The 13,469-nt window shown below is 46.2% G+C and overlaps 2 long non-coding RNA genes across 2 annotated transcripts; both read left to right on the top strand.

Annotated features, from left to right (window-relative positions):
• Positions 1–248: 248 nt before the first annotated feature.
• LOC145163258 (uncharacterized) lies at positions 249–1,574 on the top strand. The gene is made up of 3 exons (XR_013739685.1): positions 249–316; positions 1,098–1,162; positions 1,524–1,574. It is a non-coding gene; the product is annotated as an uncharacterized LOC145163258 (long non-coding RNA).
• A 6,031-nt stretch (positions 1,575–7,605) lies between these two features.
• Positions 7,606–8,996, top strand: LOC145163256 (uncharacterized). The gene is made up of 3 exons (XR_013739683.1): positions 7,606–7,673; positions 8,476–8,540; positions 8,902–8,996. It is a non-coding gene; the product is annotated as an uncharacterized LOC145163256 (long non-coding RNA).
• The last annotated feature ends 4,473 nt before the right edge of the window (positions 8,997–13,469 follow it).

Below are 13,469 nucleotides of genomic sequence, written 5' to 3'. Positions count from 1 at the left end.
CGCCGAGTAGCAGCAGGGTAGACACGGGATTTGAGCGGTGAACTCGGCGAGTCGATGCATGGACTCGGCGAGTCCACCTGTCTGGATGAAACTCTATTTTCAGACATTGCACCCTATTTTACCCATTCTAAAACACCCATTTCGTCCCATTATCTTCCAGAAGAACTGTAGAGCGAAACCCTAGCTCTTTTTGATCCTTGTGAGTGATTTTGGTTTGGTGAAGGAAGTTTGAAGCTTAGAAGAAGAAGGAGGAAGTTGGAGGGTGCAAGGAGGTGTGGTAGATCCGAAATCTACCCTGGGAGAAGCTCCTAACCAGGTAAGAAAGCTCCTTCTTAATCTTTAGTATAATAGATTCCCTTTTTGTCCCTTATATGTGGATTTCAAGACCTTAAACCTCCCAAACTCCGTGTGTTTATACCCTAGGAGCTTAGATTTATGGTTTGGAACCATTGCATGTCTCAGTTTTGGCCAGAATGGGTGAAGAGTCGAAGGGTACTCAGCGAGTTCCAAGAAGATGGCCTTAGACTCGACGAGTTGGATAAACAACTCGGCGAGTCCTATGAAGATTGCCTGGTACTCGGCGAGTCGTTCTTCAAACTCGGCGAGTCCCTTGAATATAGCCTTGAACTCGACGAGTTGTTCTTCCAACTCGGCGAGTCATATGATCAGTCATTAGGATAAGAAGGGTTTAAGTGTAGGAGGTCCAACCCTCCGTAGTCGCACGTGGAATTAGCAATTTAACGTGTAGCTATAGTCCCAGAATCTCCAAATCTCCAAGGTTGATGTTCTGATGGGAGATTGGAGCGATTTGTGAGATCTGTTCGTCGGACTCGGCGAGTCACCCCCTTGGACTCGGCGAGTCCAGTCTCGGGTTTGTTAGTTGTCCCCGTCTAGCGAGTCAGGCTGACTCAGTGAGTGGGAACAGGGACCCGATGAGTCAGAGTCGGGCTAGACATAGAAGGACTCGGCGAGTCGCCAAATGGACTCGGCGAGTCCAGTCAATCAGAAGGTTGACTTTGACCAAAGAGTTGACTTTGACCGGTCATTTGACCTTAGGGGTATTTATGAGTACCTAATCCATGTTTACGGATTTATAGCCGGAGGGATTACCGGTGCGGCAGCCAGGCGTAGTCTGAGCAGGTTTTCGGCAGCTACTCTCGAGGTGAGTTTTCTTCCAGTAGGGACGGGTCTAAGGCACCAAGGCCGGCCCGTATAGACGATATGTTAGTATCAGAGTGTGGGCGGGGCCCGTATCTCATAGCCGAGTTTGATTGTGTCATATGCCAGTATGATAGAATTGCGTATACTTGTTGTCTGTGTGATACTTGTATGTCATGGTTTAGTAGCGGAGTGTGGGTGAGGCCCGTATCTCCATGGATAGCAGAGTGTGGGCGAGGCCCGTATCTCTATGGGTGTGGGCGAGGCCCGTATCCCTTAGTTACTCATTATATGATTGCATGGTATGTGGCATTATGGGGGAACTCACTAAGCTTTGTGCTTACGTTTTATAGTTTTGTTTTCAGGTACCTCTTCAGCTAGGGGACAGGAGCCGGCGCGGTAGCGGCATATCACACACTCTCATGTTTTCCGCAATATGGATTTTCTGGGATGTACTCTGAATATTTTACTATGATGTTACCGGTTCTCAGACATAAATTAATATTATAAATGTTTTGTAACGATGTTTTTATGAATGAACCTAATTTAAAAATGAAATTTTTAGCTGGTATTTTTGGGATGTTACAAGTTGGTATCAGAGCCCTGGTTTGAGGGATTCGGACACACCTTCGGGGGTGTCTGGACTCAAATCGAGGGATTAAAAGATTTTTATAAAGGAATGATTTTCTAAAGACTAAGAAAAAGGGATTTCTAGAAAGAAAAAAAAAGGTGTGTGATGTGCGCGACCGGCCGAGCTCAAGTAAGTTTTCCCCAAAGTGCCCATACAAGTTTACGTTATGATTATCAGTTCAGTTTCAGTAGAACAACACGCTAGAATAGGACTAAGGATCTAGGAATGATGCCTTATGTGTCTGCTTTATGTGTTTCGGCTTTTGAGAATTGCATGCTAGTACAGATCAGTCAGTATGATAGCCAGAGTAGTATATACTTGATTATGTGTACTCAATGCCCGAATGATGCTTGCTTTGTGCTATTAGGAGTTCTAGTCGTCTTTCACTAACTAGTGAACGAATATGCTAAGTTACATATTGCAAGGATTAAATAATTTCAGAAGGTTGGGTCTAGCCCTATTTCGCAGCTCTTGTTTGAGTCCAACCGTTGTAGGGTAGGACCTCTCATTTGAATAATTATCTAGTCTGAGTAATATGTAATAGTATTCGCAAGCTAGTTAGGGAAAGAAAGCAGGGACTTCTTGTGCAGCTGATGGCAGAGAGTGGGATGGCGATTACTTAGGGTAAGCCTAGGGCGAGAGTAGCACGAGAACCGCATTATTAGTAGAAGGGACTTGGTTGAGTTGAGGCAATTCTTGAGGAAAGTACGGATAGACGTGGAAGGTAGTATGGACCCGTACTACTGAAAGCGGAGGATCCGTACTCGATTCAAAAAGGGCCGAGGCGAGACCGGGGACTAGTGGTATGTAGGTGAGCCTCGTTAGAGGAATATCGTTTGATGGTGGTTATGCTATGTTTTTCAGTATGGTGACCACGCGACAGGGAGCGGGAGGCTCAGGATCGGGATCGGGTTCGGGTTCAGGGTCCGAACCAATTGATGAGGGTCTACGTGAGTTCATCGCGTTAGAGATTACCAGGGGCATCCTTGAGTCGACTCCCATCATCTTCGGGTCGATCAAGGAGGGTATTGTAGAGTTGATGGAGGATCGTCTCAGGGCGTTCAGGAGTGATATGGCGGCTAGCCAGTCAGGACCACGCACACTGTCCTTTAAGGACTTCAGGGGCAGTGGTGCATCAGATTTCCATGGGGCGAAGGACCGCATTGCTGCCAGACGATGGATTGCAGACCTTGAGTCTGCACAGCTGATCAGCTTCTGCCCCGAGGGGTCGAAGGTACGATTTGCAGCAGGGTGTCTACGTGACAGAGCTAGAGATTGGTGGGAGTCGGTTTGTGACTCTTTGGGAGCCGCGGCCATTGAGGCTATGACATGGCCGGACTTTGTGACACGATTCAGGGCGGAGTTCGCGCCTGCGGTGGAGCTCCAGCAGTTGGCACGGGAGTTCTTGGACATGAGGCAGACGATAGAGACAGTGGCGGAGATCACTGCCAAGTTCCGGGAGAGGGCGTTACTGGTGCCCCAGTATGCAGGTGATGAGGATATGAGGAGGACCCGCTACCATGACATGCTGCGAGCCGACATTCGGGAGCATGTCAGTTTTTCAGCTTGCCCTACCCTGGATTCTATGATTGCTAGGGCGAGGGAGAGGGAGATAGATCTGGAGCACATCCGGAAGAGGAAGGCAGAGGAGGGACAGACGATAGGGGCTTCGGGAAAGAAGCCCAAGGGATCAGATGGTAGGCCGAAAGGCCATTCAGGACCGGGCCGCTGCAGGAAGTGCGGCAGGTCGCACGAGGGAGCGTGTAGGTTAGGATCGACAGGCTGCTACAGGTGCGGCAAGACGGGACACTTCAGCAGGGATTGTACTGCCCCTGCTCCGGTTATTCAGACATATGAGTTGCTGTGTTTCCACTGCAACCAGAGGGGCGACAAGAGGGCCAACTGCCCCCAGTTGACAGCAGCAGCGCCAGTACAGGCGCCAGCTCCAGCGACCCTGCGGATTACAGATGGCCGGCAGGGCAAGGCAGAGGCTCCGATGGTGAGGAGCCGGGCATTTCAGCTGACAGCCGAGGAGGCACGCGCTGCACCCGATGTGGTGACGGGTATGATTCTTTCCCTCTGACCTATTTATATGAGATTTATGATATTGATATGTGCTCTGTGTATATACGTTTAGGATCGTTCCATGTGAACAGTATTCCAGTCCAGGTGTTGTTTGATTCGGGGGCTACCCGATCCTTTGTTTCTCTTGCACTTAGCAAGAAGTTTCCTGAGTCCTCGAGCATGTTGGATTGCTCTTTAGAGGTCGAGATTGCGGACGACCGGTCGGTGCGAGCATCAGAGGTCTTCCGAGATTGTGTGTTAAGGTTGTTCGAAGAGCGGTATTTGGTTGACCTAGTTCCCATTCCATTGCGGGGAAACAAGGTCATTATTGGTATGGATTGGCTGAGTCCCAATGGGGCAGTGATAGATTGCGCGCAACAATTAGTACGAGTCAGAGCCCCAAGTGGGGGAGAGTTAGTAATTCAGGGTGAGAGATCACAGCGAGGGCCAACTTTCTGTTCGGCAGCGAGGGCAAGGCGTTACCTTCAGCAGGGTTGCGCAGGATATGTCGCATATGTCATGGACACCCGGGAGGCGGGTAAAGCGACGGTGGGCGATGTGCCTGTAGTACGAGAGTTCGCGGATGTATTCCCCGAGGAGCTGCCTGGGATACCTCCAGAGCGACAGGTGGAGTTCAGGATCGACCTAGTCCCTGGTGCGGCTCCGATAGCCAAGGCACCGTATCGGTTGGCTCCTCCTGAGATGCAGGAGTTTTCTACACAGCTTCAGGAGCTGTTAGACAAGGGTTTCATTAGACCGAGCAGTTCACCCTGGGGAGCCCCGATTCTGTTTGTGAAGAAGAAGGACGGGTCGCATCGGATGTGTATCGATTATTGGGAGCTGAATAAGGTAACGGTGAAGAACCGCTACCCACTCCCGAGGATTGACAACCTCTTTGACCAGCTTCAGGGAGCATCTTGGTTCTCCAAGATAGACTTGCGTTCAGGGTATCACCAGGTGAGGGTCAGAGAGGAGGATGTGCAGAAGACGGCATTTCAGACACGTTATGGCCACTATGAGTTCGTGGTGATGCCTTTCGGGCTCACCAATGCTCCTGCCGCGTTCATGGACCTCATGAACAGCGTGTGTAGACCGATGTTAGACCGGTCGGTGATAGTATTTATTGATGATATCTTGGTTAACTCCAAGACGCGAGAGCAGCATGAGGAGCATTTGCGGGAGGTTTTGGAGACTTTGAGAAGGGAGAACTTGTATGCTAAGTTCTCCAAGTGTGAGTTCTGGTTGCGCGAGGTGCAGTTTCTTGGGCACCTTGTCAACCAGAACGGGATTTCGGTGGATCCAGCCAAGGTGGAGGCCGTGATGAGATGGGAGGTTCCGAAGTCTCCATCTGAGATTCGGAGTTTCCTGGGATTAGCTGGCTACTATCGGAGATTCATCAAGGATTTCTCCAAGATAGCATTACCCCTGACCAGGTTAACAAGGAAGGTTGTGGTCTTTCGTTGGGGTCCTGAGCAGCAGGCAGCATTCGAGACACTGAGACAGAGATTGTGCGAGGCGCCAATCCTAGCCTTGCCAGAGGGCATGGAGGATTTTGTTGTATACTGCGATGCGTCCATCTCAGGTTTGGGCGCGGTATTGATGCAGAGAGGGCATGTCATCGCCTACGCGTCGAGGCAGCTGAAGCCTCACGAGGCGAACTACCCGACACATGATTTGGAGTTGGGGGCTGTTGTGTTCGCCCTCAAGATTTGGCGTCATTACCTCTATGGGGTTCGCCGTACGATTTACACGGACCACAAGAGTTTGAGGTACCTCATGGACCAGCCAAATCTGAATATGAGGCAGCGTCGGTGGCTTGATGTGGTAAAGGATTATGATTGTGAGATCCTTTATCACCCGGGGAAGGCCAACGTGGTGGCCGATGCGCTTAGCCGCAAGGCGGCGCCAATCAGGGATATTTGCATACGGATGACAGTGGTGACACCGCTTTTGGAGCAAATCCGGGAGGCTCAGCAGGAGGCTATAAAGGAGGAACATCGGAAGAGTGAGCGGATTGTGGGACAGGTTTCCTCCTTCGACCATGACAGCAGGGGATTATTGACATTACACCGCAGGGTGTGGGTTCCATACCTCGGAGGCGTGCGCCAGGTTCTGATGGAGGAGGCGCACAAATCCCGATTCTCCATTCATCCAGGGGCAACGAAGATGTATAGGGATCTTCGTCTGGACTATTGGTGGCCCTGCATGAAGCGGGATGTAGCATGGTACGTTGAGCGGTGCCTGACCTGCAGGAAGGTCAAGGCCGAACACCAGAGACCACACGGCAAGATGCAGCCGTTGGATATCCCGCTGTGGAAATGGGTAGACATCACGATGGATTTCATCACCAAGCTTCCCAGGACCGCGCGGGGAGTGGATTCGATATGGGTTATCGTCGATCGATTGACCAAGAGCGCCCACTTTATCCCGATTCAGGAGAGCATCTCGGCCGAGAAATTGGCCGATATCTACGTCAGAGAGGTGGTGGCACGGCACGGGGTGCCAGCTTCAGTGATTTCGGATAGGGATGTGCGGTTCACTTCCAGGTTCTGGAAGAAGTTTCATGACGAGCTGGGTACTCGTCTGCATTTTAGTACAGCCTTTCACCCGCAGACGGATGGCCAGAGCGAGCAGACCATCCAGACTCTGGAGGATATGCTGCGGGCGTGTGTTTTAGACTTCGGTGGTAGCTGGGATACCTATCTTCCTTTAGCCGAGTTTTCATACAATAACAGCTATCACGCGAATATTGACTGTCCTCCCTTCGAGATGTTGTACGGGAGGAAGTGCAGGACCCCGATATGTTGGGGCGAGGTTGGACAGAGAGTTATGGGGGGCACCGAAGTAGTGCTCAAGACGACAGAGAAGATTCAGCAGGTCCGGAGCAGGCTTTAGACTGCTCAGAGTCGGCAGAAGAGTTATGCCGATAGGCGCCGATCAGACCTGGAGTTCCAGGTCGGGGATATGGTTCTCCTGAAAGTGTCACCGTGGAAGGGCGTCATCCGATTCAGGAAACGGGGCAAGTTGGGTCCCAGGTATATTGGACCGTTTAGGGTTGCAGCCCGGGTGGGCAAGGTGGCATATCGGCTGGACCTGCCAGCCGAACTCAGTCAGATCCACAACACTTTCCACGTCTCCCAGCTGCGGAAGTGCCTGGTGGACGATTCAGCAGTGGTACCTTTGGAGGACATCCAGGTTGACGACAACCTGAATTATATCGAGCGGCCTGTGGCTATCCTAGACCGGAAGTCGAAGGAACTGAGGAACAAAAGGGTGGAGCTGGTGAAGGTGCAATGGCAGCATCGGAAGGGCTCGGAATGGACTTGGGAGCCCGCGAATGAGATGATGGAGCATTATCCGGAGCTGTTGCGGAAGGGAGCGGCAGACTTCGAGGACGAAGTCTAAAATAAGTGGGGGAGATTTGTAACACCGGGTTCATGGTATGATTTTATTTAAGTTTTTATCCTAATTTTGCCACGAACTCGGCGAGTCTGCGTCCCGACTCGCCGAGTAGCAGCAGGGTAGACACGGGATTTGAGCGGTGAACTCGGCGAGTCGATGCATGGACTCGGCGAGTCCACCTGTCTGGATGAAACTCTATTTTCAGACATTGCACCCTATTTTACCCATTCTAAAACACCAATTTCGTCCCATTCTCTTCCAGAAGAACTGTAGAGCGAAACCCTAGCTCATTTTGATCCTTGTGAGTGATTTTGGTTTGGTGAAGGAAGTTTGAAGCTTAGAAGAAGAAGGAGGAAGTTGGAGGGTGCAAGGAGGTGTGGTAGATCCGAAATCTACCCTGGGAGAAGCTCCTAACCAGGTAAGAAAGCTCCTTCTTAATCTTTAGTATAATAGATTCCCTTTTTGTCCCTTATATGTGGATTTCAAGACCTTAAACCTCCCAAACTTCGTGTGTTTATACCCTAGGAGCTTAGATTTATGGTTTGGAACCATTGCATGTCTCAGTTTTGGCCAGAATGGGTGAAGAGTCGAAGGGTACTCGGCGAGTGCCAAAGTGCACGCGGCGAGTTCCAAGAAGATGGCCTTAGACTCGACGAGTTGGATAAACAACTCGACGAGTCCTATGAAGATTGCCTGGTACTCGGCGAGTCGTTCTTCAAACTCGGCGAGTCCCTTGAATATAGCCTTGAACTCGACGAGTTGTTCTTCCAACTCGGCGAGTCATATGATCAGTCATTAGGATAAGAAGGGTTTAAGTGTAGGAGGTCCAACCCTCCGTAGTCGCACGTGGAATTAGCAATTTAACGTGTAGCTATAGTCCCAGAATCTCCAAATCTCCAAGGTTGATGTTCTGATGGGAGATTGGAGCGATTTGTGAGATCTGTTCGTCGGACTCGGCGAGTCACCCCCTTGGACTCGGCGAGTCCAGTCGCGGGTTTGTTAGTTGTCCCCGTCTAGCAATCCAGGCTGGCTCAGTGAGTGGGAACAGGGACCCGATGAGTCAGAGTCGGGCTAGACATAGAAGGACTCGGCGAGTCGCCATATGGACTCGGCGAGTCCAGTCAATCAGAAGGTTGACTTTGACCAAGGAGTTGACTTTGACCGGTCATTTGACCTTAGGGGTATTTATGAGTACCTAATCCATGTTTACGGATTTATAGCCGGAGGGATTACCGGTGCGGCAGCCAGGCGTAGTCTGAGCAGGTTTTCGGCAGCTACTCTCGAGGTGAGTTTTCTTCCAGTAGGGACGGGTCTAAGGCACCAAGGCCGGCCCGTATAGACGATATGTTAGTATCAGAGTGTGGGCGGGGCCCGTATCTCATAGCCGAGTTTGATTGTGTCATATGCCAGTATGATAGAATTGCGTATACTTGTTGTCTGTGTGATACTTGTATGTCATGGTTTAGTAGCGGAGTGTGGGCGAGGCCCGTATCGCCATGGATAGCAGAGTGTGGGCGAGGCCCGTATCTCTATGGGTGTGGGCGAGGCCCGTATCCTTTAGTTACTCATTATATGATTGCATGGTATGTGGCATTATGGGGGAACTCACTAAGCTTCGTGCTTACGTTTTATAGTTTTATTTTCAGGTACCTCTTCAGCTAGGGGACAGGAGCCGGCGCGGTAGCGGCATATCACACACTCTCATGTTTTCCGCACTATGGATTTTCTGGGATGTACTCTGAATATTTTACTATGATGTTACCGGTTCTCAGACATAAATTAATATTATGAATGTTTTGTAACGATGTTTTTATGAATTAACCTAATTTAAAAATGAAATTTTTAGCTGGTATTTTTGGGATGTTACAGGATTACCATGGACTTTGTGACCAAATTACCCAAGACAACTGATGGAATGGATGCCATATGGGTAATAGTTGATAGGTTGACAAAATCCACCCATTTCCTGCCAATAAAGGAGACATACAAGATGGAGCGACTAACAAGAATCTACATCAAGGAAATTATGAGACTCCAAGGAGTGCCAATATCTATCATCTCAGATCGGGATAGTAGGTTCCCTTCACGCTTTTGGCAAACTCTTCAAAAGGCTATGGGAACACAACTCGACATGAGCACTGCTTACCACCCACAAACGGATGGTCAAAGTGAGCGAACCATTCAAACGCTTGAAGATATGCTTCGAGCATGTGTGATAGACTTTGGAAGGTCGTGGGATATCCACTTGCCTTTAATTGAGTTTTCGTACAACAACAGTTATCACACAAGCATCAAAGTTGCTCCCTTCGAAGCATTATACGGTCGTAAATGCAGATCACCGTTGTGTTGGGCTGAGGTGGGTGACACTTAGCTAGCAAGAGGACATATACCAAACAATGCATTAACAGGGCCGGAAATCATACGTGAGACGACAGAGAAGATAGTTCAAATCAGAGCTCGACTTCAAGCATCACGAGACCGACAGAAGAGCTATGCTGATAAATGACCAAAGCGCTTGGAATTTCAAGTCGGGGATCGGGTGTTGCTAAAGGTATCTCCTTGGAAAGGGGTGATTCGTTTTGGGAAACGGGGAAAACTAAACCCACGGTACATTAGGCCATTCGAGATTCTTGCCCGAATCGGTCCAGTGACCTATAGGCTACAGCTACCTGGTGAGCTCAGCAGTGTACACCCCGTGTTCCATGTTTCCAATTTGAAGAAGTGCTTATCCGACGAAACTCTTGTCATCCCATTAGAAGAAATCGAAATCAACGAGAATCTTTTGTTCATCGAGGAACCAGTTGAAATCATGGACAGGGAAGTGAAGCGTACTAAGCAAAGTCGCATTCCGATTGTGAAAGTTCGGTGGAACGCAAAGCGGACCGGAATTCACATGGGAACGCGAAGACCATATGAAGCAAAAGTACCCTCACCTATTCTCACATTCTCAAATGTAGCTTCAAAAAGAATTTCAGGACGAAATTCCCTCTAACGGGGAGATGATGTCACAACTAGGAATTCTAATGCTTTTGTAAACATTAACAATGATAACAGTTGTGACTAAAACTTGAAAGTATGCATGATGTTTATTCAATAACACCAAAGTTCCATCAATCACTCTATGCAAACACTTTAAATAGTCAACAAAATATTGGAAACCCTAAAAATCCCGGTTTAAGTCCAATGTGGACTAGGATTTTCTTATTGGGCCTAATGGCCCAATAAGTCTCCAATTTGACAAGTTTGGGCTTAGAAATCTTAATTGGGCTCTAATTCAACCCACCTTCATAAGAATGGACATTTTGGGCCATATTGGGCCTAAAATGGAATAAACTTCTCCAATAAGCCTTATTGGGCCATAACTAGCCTAATTAACCTTGTTGGGCCATAACAAATATAAATAGCCCTAATGGGCCATAAAACTCATTCTTTTATACAATATGGGCCGTGAACCATCCAAAGAAGGCCAATGGGCCGAAAACCTCCTTTATGAATATCATAGTTTCGAACTTAGGCTAGAAGTGGGCCAAGTTAATCCATGTTTCTTTTACCAAGCCCAACTCGGTCCAACATCAAAAAGAAGAGGAAAAAGAGGATGGTGATAAGGGTTGACTTAGGAGGTGCCACCTCCTTCTTGTCCACCATACATCCATGCAAGGCTTACACTTCCCCATGCACCTATCAACTCACACCTCTCTCTTCTCCCTCTCTTTTCTTCCTTCGGCCGAGAACCAAACACACACACACATCCCTCCAAATCCTCTCCAAACACTCTCAAAGATCATTCTCTCCTTCTTCCAAGATCTCGAAATTTTGCTAGAGTTCTAAGGATCTTCATCAAGTATTTCCAATTCTTGGTAAGTTATTGTGTAACTCCAACAATTTTGATTCAAATATAGTCTAGAAATCTCTCTTTAAACCACTCTCATTCGTGATTTAAGCTTCTAAAGATCATCTTGGATTCGAAACTCTCTTCAAGAAGTGATCAAGGCCGAAACCTCCATCTTTTCTTCACAAAAACCAAAACAACAAACCCAAGGTGAGTTCATACCCCTTGTTAACGGTTTTTACTTGTTTTTGGGGGAGAACACAAGTACCATGTGTTGATCTATGTGTGTATGTTGTTATATGTGATTTCTTTGGTTTATGCTATGAAAATATGATGTTATTTGCTAGATCTTGAAATCTATGGCTAAAGTGTGAAGAATACATAAACAAAGTACATAATAAACAATTTACTTCAAAGATCTAAGGATCTTTAGGCTTAAGAAGTGAAAACAAAGTCAAAGTCCTTTTAAGTGTCATTTTTGAAAAAATAATCAAAGTTTGGGTAAAATATGTAATTTTCGGTTTTATAAGGACAAAATGGTATTATTTACATAGAAATCTAACTTTAATGAAATAACACTTTTCTAGGGGTCAAAAACATAAATTTTAGCTTATTGGGCTTTAAAATGGGCCTCACGAGTTTTTGGGCTCAAAGTTGCGAAAAAATGAAATGTTGAGGGGCTGAATTGGAAAACTTATCAAACTATGAGTCTAAAACATGAATAAACTATTTTTAGGGGCTGAAAATGACTTTGATGCAAAATTGGACTAAAAATGCAAAGTTTTTGATTTTGGGGTCAAAAAGGTAAAACTTACGGAATTTGAGCCAAAAGTGTAAACTTTTTACAATAAATGGCTGGAAATGACAAATACAATATTTTTGGGCTGAAATTATTATTTAAATAAAGTTTGGGTCTAAAATGTCAAGAAAAACGGTGTAAGGACCAAAAATGTCAATTTTCATAAAAGGGGACTAAAAGTGCCATTTTTATAGATTAAGGGGCTGAATTTGTCAAACTAAATGTTTTTGGGCCAAGTAGACAAATATTAAATTATTGGGCTAAAAATATTAAGTTTATAACGCATGGTTTTAAAAAAATATATAAATATATACGTATAACCAAGCTTCGTTATAAATCAAACGTCAAAACATTTTAACAATTCGAATAAACATCTCACTTATAACCAACAGCTATATTACGAACTTAAGATTAATAAATTATAAATGATTCAATGGTTGGGCTCAAATACCTTCTATTCGTGCTATTGGGCCTTTATGGCCCAATATCCTGATTATTGGGCCCAATATAATCACACATATTTATTGGGCTTCCGGTGACCCAATTACATACCCAGTGGGCCTTTATTAGCTTTAACATACTATTGGACCTTAATGGTCCACTTGTATTGCTAATAAGACCTTAAACCTTTATAATATGCTTAACGGGCTATAACATGTCCGTAGCATACTCGACAGCCTCTAATAACATACAAAGTTAGTGGGCCTCCGTAGTCCTCTTCTCTTCGTCTGTTAGGCTTACCTTTATTCAAGTAAATATAAATCGGGTCGTGAAACAATGTTATACAATTTCTTTTGGATTAGTGAGAAATAACGGGCGACACCAATAAGTGCCGGTCGTAGTCTGTAGTTATAATCAAAGTCTCCTGGAGGGAGAATGAGAGTTTGTGTGTAGATCTATACGGGGGTGACTCCCCCACACCTAAGCTGTTCGCTACAGTTAGACTCGGCCAGTTTAGGGTGACACAATGTTAATTCAATACCAGCATTCACTAGAATGCCAAGACAGACGAATTAGTCATTATTATGCATGGTTATAACGACTCACATAGAGATCCATTACCATCTAAGTAATCATTGGGAAATCATGTTCATGTGCTATGACGATACAATAATACAAAACTATCATACTATTTATATCGGAAAACATCGGGTTTTCTGGGGGAATAACATTATTCACTTTTACTTACAACAACTATAATACAAGAAACTATTTCGAAAAACATTTCACCTTTGCATGTTTTGAAATCATTTACACGTATACTTATGGATCATCACACCTTTTTCGTAAACAATTTCTCTTTCAGAAAACATCGGATTTTCTGGGTGTTACAAGCAATACAAAACATTTTCATATCAAACCTGCTTATGAACTCACCAACATTATATATGTTGACCGTTTTCAAAATAACTTGTGTTCTCATGTAACCGTTAGAATGAAGAGTTATCAAGCATGTGTCTGACTGTCTTTTGTGTGATGTCATTTGATAAACAATTTATTTTTGGGATTATGTAATGTAAACAATGTACTGGATGTGAACAATGACGGTTGTAATGTATTAATGCATGGTGATGTTTATGTTATGT

Source organism: Lactuca virosa, chromosome 3, assembly GCF_052849685.1.
Source record: "Lactuca virosa cultivar CGN04683 chromosome 3, Lactuca_virosa_CGN04683_v6, whole genome shotgun sequence".
Lineage (NCBI taxonomy): Eukaryota > Viridiplantae > Streptophyta > Magnoliopsida > Asterales > Asteraceae > Lactuca > Lactuca virosa.
The sequence above is the reverse complement of the archived record's forward strand: the minus strand, read 5'-3'. Positions and strand labels throughout refer to the sequence as shown.